Source organism: Triticum aestivum, chromosome 4A, assembly GCF_018294505.1.
Source record: "Triticum aestivum cultivar Chinese Spring chromosome 4A, IWGSC CS RefSeq v2.1, whole genome shotgun sequence".
NCBI classification, from domain to species: domain Eukaryota; kingdom Viridiplantae; phylum Streptophyta; class Magnoliopsida; order Poales; family Poaceae; genus Triticum; species Triticum aestivum.
In genome coordinates, this window is record NC_057803.1 from 728768488 (window position 1) to 728780101 (window position 11614).

Below are 11614 nucleotides of genomic sequence, written 5' to 3' on the forward strand. Positions count from 1 at the left end.
GTCCCGGTTGGTGCCACCAACCGGGACGAAAGGCCCTCCTACCTGGGCTCGGCGCACCGGCCACGTGGAGGCACAGCTGTCCCGGTTCGTGATAGAACCGGGACCAAAGGGGAGAGGCATTAGTCATGACCCTTTAGTCCCGGTTCAAGAACCGGGACTAAAGGCCCTTACGAACCGGGACTGATGCCCCCTTTTCTACTAGTGATGCATGATTAGTAGGACTTGTTATTATATATGATGATGTATGATGCGAGCATGCATGAGTTATTATATCAGCGGGTGAAATGAACATAGCAGTAGCGTTGGTAAACCAAGAACGAAGATATAAGAGAGGACACTTCTCACTATTAGCTAGCTAATAACAACCTAAAAATAATTCCCAAAACACCTAAATCAGCCACTTTTTTTTTTAAAAAAAAGAAAAACATCAGCTCCAGCCAGCTGCTGACGCGTGGAAGCCTTTTGGTCCCGGTTTATGTCACCAACCGGGACCAAAGGCCCCCCGCCTGGGCTGCCCGCAGCGGCCACGTGGATGCCCATCTGTCCCGGTTCGTGCAAGAACCAGGACTAAAGGATGGAGGTATTAGTAACGACCCATTAGTCCCGGTTCAAGAATCAGGACTAAAGACCCTTACAAACTGGGACAAATGCCATGTTTTCTACTAGTGATATACATTCGTATGTAGGCCACATGGAAATCTCTAAAAGATCTTATGTTTAGAAATGCAGGGAGTACATTCAAACAACTGCACAATATTTAATCACGTAATAATTCAACATACAAACAAACATATAGTTCATCCAATCAAAAGAAATGAAACTAAACATGCAAATTTGCACAAAAGAAACTAAACACGCATATACTTCATCCAAAAGCAAGAATCGATCATGTTTGATCCAAGAGACCACAACATAGCATGTCTTAATGTCTTAGATGAGGAGAAGTCGTCCGTATGGACACATTCTTCCTTACCTTCGCCGCTACCTTAAGGGCCTTTCCGTCCGTCCTCGGCATCCTCTCCCTGAACAAGCGGAGGGTGACCCATTGTCTTTGAGGCCGGAGCAAGCGGAGGGTGGACCATGCCCTTCGTCCCGAGATGCTTCCTTTGCCCCGGGTAGTGGCGCAGCACCAACAGCAATGCGCGGCGAGGTTGCGGAGACGGCTATGGTTTCATTCTCATCAGAATCGGGGCCCATATTGGCTGTTGCGGGTGACATTCTACGATGAAGGCAAGAAGAGGAGGCGCCGCGGGCGGGAGCTTTGAGGGGAATAACCTTTCCTAAGAATTGTGTGCGGTCACTTAAAAATTAAAGAAAGGCCAAGGTTTTGAAAGTTAACTCGTCAAAATTTTAGAAAGTTAATCGGATAACAATTCGACTAGATATGATTAACTTCTAAAAAATATTTTGTGGTGTTAATCGTTTTTAAGGGCTTTATTAAAAGATTGTTTTTAAGGGATCAGCTAGAGTCTCCCTTAGGTTCCTCTGAAAGAAAGAGACACATTACGACTGCACCGTCACTCATCTGACCGGCCGAACGCCTCGCAGAGATGCAGGCCGGCTCTAGTCGATCGATCAACTAGTTACCCGCAAAAAAAAAAAAAAAGATCGATCAACTAGTTGCCCCTGCTAGGCACGGCATTATTGAACGATGGCGAGTGTCATCCAGCAGGTGGAACTAGCTATCTCAACGCCAACTCGGTCGTACGTACGTATGTACCGGATTGTCATACATGGTTAACCTCTTCCCAGCCTCTCCGTGTCGATGTTAACCCAAGCCAATAATTGCCCGCAAAAAAAAAATAACCCAAGCCAATAATGGGTTAAAAAAAACCAACCCCAATAATTAAGCGTGTGTGGCCCCTGCAGCTAGCGGCGCCGCTGAGATCATCATGTGAACTGATCAATCAAAATGCCGTGTCTTATTGCTACTCTACATAACATGGTGCCGGTCTCTAGAAATAAACAAATATTCCCATACCCGTGGAAAAAAACTAATATTGACATGGCGCACACAGGGTCTCCCTGTAATTTCATCAGACACAGCTACCAATGTAATGGAGTGTGTGCATGTTCCGACGGCGACATTGCGGTACCGTGTCAAGCTAGGATTGCCATGACAGCTGATACACATGCTAAGCACTAGCTAGCTCTTTTCGTTTTCTTTTTTGCAAACATCACTAATTTTTTAATAATACTTAGCATGCAACCATCTACTTCGTCTAATGATCGATCCTTGTTTGCGCCACAAAAAATCGCCACCACCTACTTCGTCTATTCACTTTTCTAATGATCGATCTTTTTTTTAGTCTATAATAATGATCGATCTTTCTACCACAGGGTACCCATGAGCTTTTCTGAGTCTTAATAAGTGGGACGGCACCCAGGAACACCCACAAGTGATCAGGCCCCCGCAGGTGACGCCGCTGATCTATCTCGCATATGTGGCCTTCGGGCCATGGAGACGGGGGATATCGTCCCCCGTGGGGTCCGTTTTCCTGGTTCTAGAGTTAAGGTTTGGTGGGATGGAACTTATGTGGTGGTGGCGGCGTCTTGTCCAATAAAGTCTCCCCAACTTCAGCCTCATCTCGGCGGCGACGTCGAGAAGCTCGTGGGCGTGGTGTGGTTCTTGATGACTTCTTCTGCCTGTGGGGATATGTGGATCATCGAGGAGCTCCATTGGCGTTTCTTCCTCCTTCATCTCCGGGACAGATGTGGTCTTCTTGACCTATTTGGTGACTTCCCGTCCGGATCCAACTACTTCAGGCTGGCTCAGGAAGGAGTGGCAGCGGCGGCGCGCCGTCGACACGGTCTGGAGGTGGTAGAAGAAGGGAATCTCAAGAATTCCGTTGTAATTCTTGTTTTTGTTAACGTGTTTTGTACTGTCCAGTGTTTCTTTTAATGCCAGGGTCCTTTTCGCAGAAAAAAAAAGATCTTTCTGCCACAGGAAATTACCTGTCATCTACCGGAAATTGAAGAAAAACCGGCGGCTGTTGCAAATCATATCGGGGCAGGCCAGAATTAAGAATGTGAGATGATCAACGCATGCATATGTGGCGGCAAAAGGAATATATACTATTGTGTTATTGTACTAGTAGTATAACAAGGATCGACATCTGGGTCCGGCCGGGCATATGGATACAGTACACCGTCTTCTTCTGGGAAGCATGAGTGAGATTTCTAAGGCTTGCATGCATGGTCCACACTCCACATGCATTACTCCTTAATATTGCACACGCGAGAGCTGATAGTGGTCCACAGAAATAAGGGCATGCTCAACGGTAGCAGCTCCATCAGGTGTGAGAAAATGAAATTTGTGTTCAAGCAGCTACTCTAAACAGCACCTCACTTAGTGCAGGGATGGGTCGAGGACCCTGCCTAGTAGATTATGATTGTCTCCGCCACAATACCCATCATCTCTAGATGTTGTAGCCTTTTCAGAGTATGGTTCTGCTGTCAGAATGGCAATAGTAGCATCTAAAGGGAGTCCATTGGGCATGATACAATCGAACTGGATGCATGGTCTACATTGCAACGATCCAGTTCTTCCCGATGTCTCTTATTCCCTTATACATTCTCACTTTCTTTTGATGATCATCTACTGTCTCTCAGAAATAGCTTCTCCTTTTTCTTCATTCTCCACATATTTAAATGTGACGTACAGTCTTCCAACTAGTAGAAGCCGATGCTACTACTTGAGTGAAAATGTGGAGGTATATATGCAGACACGAGGAACGAGCAGGCATTCATGTTGGTAGTTGTTGTATCAGTACGATTTTGTATTCGCTTTAGGTCCTGCCACTGTTTAAAGGTCTAGATGAGGTTTTCCTTGGTCGTCCTTCATTCAAGTTCAACAAAATATTGTTCGGGCACCAAGTAAGTTAGTGGCGCATGCACTGCGGTTGTTGGGCGACTTTTTTTTGCTTATGAAGACTAGATAATTGCACATGTTTTGCAATAGGATATAAATATTCTAATACGACACTCTGTGATTACCTTCCTATATTATTGCGTCAACCAATCTTTATCAAATCTTGTCCGTGATTTACCAAACTAAACAAAATCACTTATTTGGTAAAACCTTATTGGCTTGTCATTGAAAACATATATTTTTTGTAAGTCAACAAAAAGTGGGACAATTAAGACGGTTTTCAAAGATATCTGGTGAAAGAGAAACAGAGATGGGAGTGGGAAAAATCGAAATGGAGAGAGGAGTGTACATAAGGTTGGACGAAGAAAAATGAACGGTATTCTTTTTTTAACCAGTATAGATTGGCATGAATGAGTGGGCTTGGTTTTTTCCCACAGTTTAAGCGGGCACATGGGATGTAGTGTTGTACCTACAATCCTTATGAAATAGACGTCCAAGAAAACTAATAGTAGCAGTCCAGATGTTTAAAATAATATATTTTCCTTAAAAATGGCATACCATTTAATTGTGGATTATTTGAGTTTCACAATACCCAATAATTTGAGATGAAGTATGCATGCATGGTGACAAGAAGAACATTCTATATCCTAGCAGTATAGGAGATCAATCAATACTTGAGTGGACAGATAATCTGCGATTGACTGGCCAGTAATATACAGTGTGTTCTATCTTGTGTTGGGAGCATGCATAAACGAGAGTTCCAAGGCCTCCATTTTCACACTCAAGGTATTACTTAATTATACTTGTGCCTACACAAGACCTAATGGAGTCCTGGAACTTTCCAGTAGTTAACAATAACATAAGTTGCTGCATGGTACACTGACTAACGGTCCTTTGGTTCCTAATGTCTCTCATTCCATGATGCTTATTTAACCTTCTTATATTAGGAGCAGCTCCGCTTTTTTCTCCATCAGCCACACATATTTGAATGTGATGGAAGGTGTTCTAACTAGGAAATCTTGGGAGAAGATGGAGCGGTATATATACACACGACACAACCAGTATAAGTGTTCACAGTTATAAGTTATTGGGTCAGCTATTTTGCATTTACGCCACATCTTTATTTTCCGAAATGGTTTAAGATACTAATTGGACAATGTCAAAAAATGTAACAAATGAATATCAATTTCATATCAAATTTCATGATTTAATATCGACACCCAATATTTATCATGAATCATGCCACATGTATCTATATTGTAGCCATATTAACTACTCCTACCTGTGAATAAAAAATTAAAGTTTTGACAACTTTCCATAAAATATATGGCACTAAATTAGTAGTTTTATATCATCAAACTACTAGACTCACACTGCATATCTTCTAGTGTACACTAGAAGGTGCATTTTGTATGAGCACACATATTTTACGAACCATGCATCTTATACTCAACTCGGTTATTTATTTATTGTAATGCCGATGGTCAAGTCCGTTCAACGCAAATAAAAATACTTCCTCTGTATATATATTTTTCATCATTTTCAGATCCACTTAAATTATACATTTTCATCTTCCTTCGGGCAAAGATTGTGACACATTTTAATTGAATAGAACTTAGGTCTCCGCCCCTTAACATGAACCTGTTTTTTCTAATCAATAATATTCTAAAGTTCAATGAACTTATTGTATGAGATGACAGAGGGGTGTGAAAGGATTGAAGAGAATCTTAAGAGTTTATTTAGGTCGCCACAGTTTGATTATCATTTTTCACAAAGGAGTGCAGCGTGGAAACTTTTGCCATAAAGGTTGTTCATACCAATTACCTTACCATTGTAGAGTTTCTCTCCCATTGCCTAACTGAAATGCTGCATTCTACTTGTATAAAGGGCAACAATTTCAGGTGGTTCTTCCACCAACTAGAACCCTCTACTTTAACTCTAGAAAGTTGAGCGGTGTACTATTTTTCCCAAATCAAACAGACCCAGGGCAGAGGCTCATTGTTAAGAAAGTTTTGGTTGGTTTTCATCATAAGAGCTTTGTTGTGTAAGCACTCATCCAGAATGCGAATGCCACCTTTTTGCTAAGGCCTAGGGACCTGATCCCAGGAAATCAATGCAGGCCCTCAATTTTCCTATCTAAATTTCCTCCAGAAGAAAATCCTAAATTTTTTGTTGATCTGGTTGATAATAGCTACTGGAAGAGGTAAAGTGCTCATGATGATGATAGGGAGAGTAGAGAAAACATACTTAAGTAAAACCAATATCCCATCTAATGTGAGCATAGTGGAAAATCCAGCTAATATTCTTTCAATCTACTAACAAATGGGGGTAAAATCTTCAATCCTTAGTCTATTGGTGCTAAGACGAAGGCCCGGATAAGTGAAAGGAAAGCTGCCAAGCTTGCATTCTAGAATTTGGATAATTTGGAGCAGATTGTGCTGAGGCACATTAATGGGAAATTGACTTATGAATGTTGATTCTTAACCCAGTTTGAGCAGCTATAAGTGTTTAAGTAAATTCTTCACTTGAAGAATTTGGTCTTGGCAAGCACGAAAAATAAAAATTGTATCATCAGCATACTGGATCAAAGGGAAATCTGGGTTTGAGTTGGAAGTTCGTGGAGCCTAGATAAGTTATCTTGCATTGCTTCATTGAGGAAGGATTGAAGAAGATCGGAAACAAGCACAAAAATCAGAGGTGGAAAATGATCTCCTTGTTGTACATTCTTTTATTGTTCCTGTATTGTCTCTCGGGAACTAGCTCCTCTTTTTTCGTTCATTTGCCACATATTTGAATGTGATGGAAAAATGTTCCAACTAGTAGAGCTTGATGTTACATCTTGAGTAAAGATGGCGCGGTATATATGGAAAAACAAACAATGATATGGTGTTCATGGCTGGAAGATGTTGGGTTAGTACTATTTCTGCTTTTTTTGCAGGGAGTACTATTTGGCTTAGTACTATTTTTGCACTGACTTTACATAACGCCTAGGTGATATATATTTTCCTCATCCTCCTTCCTTGAAGTATAGCAATTAGCACATGTGTTTTTTGAGCAAAAGCAATGGAAAAATCCCATGCAGTGCCATTTATATAGTAATGTAGATACGTGCAAGGATGATTAAAAGAAATAGAAAAGATCAGCAAAATCTGCATCACTACTTACAAACTAGGTTATTCTTTTGATGATCATGGAGAAATGCTCCTGAAAGTTAGGAAGAAACAACCAACACTCTGTTGTTAGTTAAAAAATTGATATTGTTTGTATGTTAAAATGATACAACATCCAATGATCAATTAATTATGAATCCGTTGAAGCAAACATATAGACATCTCTGCCTAGCATTAGTAAGCATCCCGAGTTAGTTCCCACCAGAAGTTATGGTTGGAGTCCTAAGAAAGAATAGGTGTCCCATTGATTCCATTTCCCCTTCAGTTCAAGAGTACATGACTTGCTTCTTCAAAATATAAATTATTTTTAACCATTAAATCTCTAGTGTCCAGACTATCTTGTATGAACAACCAGAAATAGAAATTCAGTTGGTATTGTTTTGGTAACCATTAAGCGAAGCCCAAGCAAATATAGTGTATATACACTGTGGTTTGTTATGCGACGTTTACAAAGAGATTGTCGTGGGGCTTTTTTCAGAGAACTTGTGTGGATGTTTAAGCTATATTTCTCTTTTATAAAATCATACCTGGAGTGTGGGCTTTGTAATTATCGTACAAGCTACGAGTAATGTGTGGAGGCCTTATCTTCTCTACTACATAAGACATTGCATTTCATATGCTTTACTATTAAAATTAGGAGTTGGTTTCATAATTTGGTAACACTATGATGTATAGTTCTTTTTTCACCCGCAGATTGTATATTAATTTCAATATCTTGCAAACAATCGATTGCCTTACGAAATAATAGGTATGAAAAATAGTGGTATATTGACTTAAATAATACATCACTGTTTGGTCATTAATATTTTGCATTGAAGTAACTCGCGCTATTTTCATGAGCGTCTACCATAAGATTTCAACAATAACCAAGCCTATCTCAAGTGGATATCAAGTTCATAAACATCTTACTGGTTAAATTTTCAAGTATCAAAAACCAATGCATGTGACGTATTTGTGCTACAAATATGGTATAGAACAGTAGCCACCCCTCAATTATAGTTCAAACTTTCGACAAATTTGTACACAAAAATATGTGAAAATTTACACTAAATTAATGAGTACATGCCGGCGTAGTAAAATATTATAAGTACACTGAGGGAGTCTTGGACTGTGGAGTCCTCGGGGAGACGTCCTATGTGGCATGGGCCGGACTGATGGGCCATGAAGATACGAGATAGAAGGCCCTCCCTCGTGTCCGGATGGGACTCTCCTTTGGGTGGATGGCAAGCTTGGCATTCGGATTTTGCACCTTCCTTTCTCTGTATACCGACTCTGCACAACCCTAGGTCCCTCCGGTGTCTATATAAACCAGAGGGTTTAGTCCGTAGGGGAGAAACATAATCATACAGGCTAGACATCTAGGGTTTAGCCATTACGATCTCGAGATAGATCAACCCTTGTAACCCCTATACTCATCAAAGTCAACCAAGCAGGAAGTAGGGTATTACCTCCATCAAGAGGGCCCGAACCTGGGTAAACATTGTGCCCCCTACCTCCTGTTACACACTAGTAGAAAAATGACTTTTAGTATCGGTTCGTAAGGACCTTTAGTACCGGTTCTGGAAACCGGCACTAAACGGTGGGGACTAAAGGTTCCCCCATTTAGTACCGGTTCAACACGAACCGGGACCAAAGGCCCACCACGTGGCACGAGGCGCGCCGTGGTCTGGTGGATTTTTTTGAATATTTTTTTGAAATAAAGCAAAAACAGCCCGCCTACTGGGTCGGCATGGCCTGCATACGACTAGAAACCCAACCTCTAGTTGGGCCAGGATGCAGGCCCATACGACTATGCTTCTGAAGACATCAACGGTATGGACGACGATGCCGGAGATGAGCAAAGCCAGAACCCGCCGTTCACCAGACGTTGGACGGCCACTTCCACATATGACGTGTACATGGTGGACACACCCAATGGGTGATAATGATGGTGGGAAGTATCCAGTCGAGGACAAGACTTCTGAGGCACCACCAAAGCGCCGGCGTCAGCGGCGCTGCTCGAAATCGCATCGTGAAAAAGACAGCAATACCGGCACCGGAGACAATAATACTCCGGAGAACGCCGAAGACCAAGAAGCCCCTATCGAGAAAACATCCGAATAGGATGATTTGGAAAATGGGAAAGTCAACCCCGACGATCCTATCGGGAAAGAGGGCTTGGAGGACGGTAACTACTTACCGATCTCCGAAGAGGACGAGAGCCTCGGTTACGAAGAATTCATCGTGCCAAAGAAATCCCTCTAACAAGAGCAATTTAAGCGCCGGCTAATAGCCATTTCAACAAGCCTGAAAAAGAAGCAGTAGAAGCTTCAAGCTGACCAGGATTTGCTCAATGACAGGTGGACTAATGTCCGGGAAGCCAAGGAATATGGCCTCGAACGACCAACTAAGAGTTACCCGAAGCGCAAGCTACTACCCAATTCGAGGATGAGGCCCCAGAGCCTATACCGCCAACGTGTAACGCTACCAACGGACCTGAACGACCACCATGTGGCCAGGATAGAGCGCCAATTCAAGCCGAACACCAGCCTGAACCACCCCGCCATAAAGGTAGAGAGACAGCGGCTGTAGGATACACTTATGACCTACGACAGGTCCTGGATAATAGAGTTGGTCCGACCAGATCAATATATGGATCAAGGGGCGTAGCCCAGTGCGAGAAGACGACCATCAGGCCCGGCGCGACTGATACGTCTCCATAGTATCTATAATTTTTTATTGTTCCATGCTATTATATTATCAACCTTGGATGTTTTATATGCACTTATATGCACTTTTATGTTATTTTTGGGACTAACCTATTAACCAGAGGCCCAGTCCAAATTGTTGTTTTTTGTCTATTTCAGTGTTTTGCAGAAAAGGAATATCAAACGGAGTCCAAACAGAATGAAACCTTCGGGAGTGTGATTTTTGGAACAAACGTGATCCAGAGGACTTGTAGTGGACGTCAAGAAAGAAGCGAGGAGGCCACGAGGCAGGGAGGAGCGCCTGCCCCCCTGGGCGCGCCCCCCACCCTCGTGGGCCCATCGTAGCTTGACCGACCTACTTCTTCCTCCTATATATACCCATATTCTCCGAAAACATCCAGAAACACAATAGATCGGGAGTTCTGCCGCCACAAGCCTCTGTAGCCACCAAAAACCAATCGGGACCCTCTTCCGGCACCCTGCCGGAGGGGGGATCCCTCACCGGTGGCCATCTTCATCATCCCGGCGTTCTCCATGACGAGGAGGGAATAGTTCACCCTCGGGGCTGAGGGTATGTACCAGTAGCTATGTGTTTGATCTCTCTCTCTCTCTCTCGTGTTCTTGATATGGCACGATCTTGATGTATCGTGAGCTTTGCTATTATAGTTGGATCTTATGATATTTCTCCCCCTCTACTCTCTTGTAATGGATTGAGTTTTCCCTTTGAAGTTATCTTATCGGCATGAGTCTTTAAGGATTTGAGAACACTTGATGTATGTCTTGCATGTGCTTATCTGTGGTGACAATGGGATATTCATGTGATCTACTTGATGTATGTTTTGGTGATCAACTTGCGGGTTCTGTGACCTTGTGAAGGGGTTGGCACATGTTTCCGTCTTGACTCTCCGGTAGAAACTTTGGGGCAATCTTTGAAGTACTTTGTGTTGGTTTGAATAGATGAATCTGAGATTGTGTGACGCATATCGTACAATCATACCCGCGGATACTTGAGGTGACATTGGAGTATCTAGGTGACATTAGGGTTTTGGTTGATTTGTGTCTTAAGGTGTTATTCTAGTATGAACTTTAAGATAGATCGAACGGAAAGAATAGCTTCGTCTTATTTTACTACGGACTCTTGAATAGATCGATCAGAAAGAATAACTTGAGGTGGTTTCGTACCCTACAATAATCTCTTCGTCTGTTCTCCGCTGCTAGTGACTTTGAAGTGACTCTTTGTTGCATGTTGAGGGATAGTTATATGATCCAATTGTGTTATTATTGTTGAGATAACTTGCCCTAGTGAAAGTATGAACCCTAGGCCTTGTTTCCTAGCATTGCAATACCATTTACGCTCACTTTTATCATTAGTTACCTTGCTGTTTTTATATTTTCAGATTACAAAAACCTATATCTACCATACATATTGCACTTATGTCACCATCTCTTCACCTAACTAGTGCACCTATACAATTTGACATTGTATTAGGTGTGTTGGGGACACAAGAGACTCTTTGTTATTTGGTTGCAGGGTTGTTTGAGAGAGACCATCTTCATCCTACGCCTCCCACGGATTGATAAACTTTAGGTCATCCACTTGAGGGAAATTTGCTACTGTCCTACTAACCTCTGCACTTGGAGGCCCAACAACGTCTACAAGAAGAAGGTTGTGTAGTAGACATCAAGCTCTTTTCTGGCGCCGTTGCCAGGGATGTGAGTGCTTGATGGTATATCTTTAGATCTTGTAATCGAATCTTTTAGTTTCGTGTTTTATCACTAGTTTAGTATATAAAATAAATCTACAAAAAATGGAATTGATTGTGCCTCATATGCTTCATCTTTTTAATGTCTTCCGTGAAAATAAGGATTCCGATAATTGTGCTCAA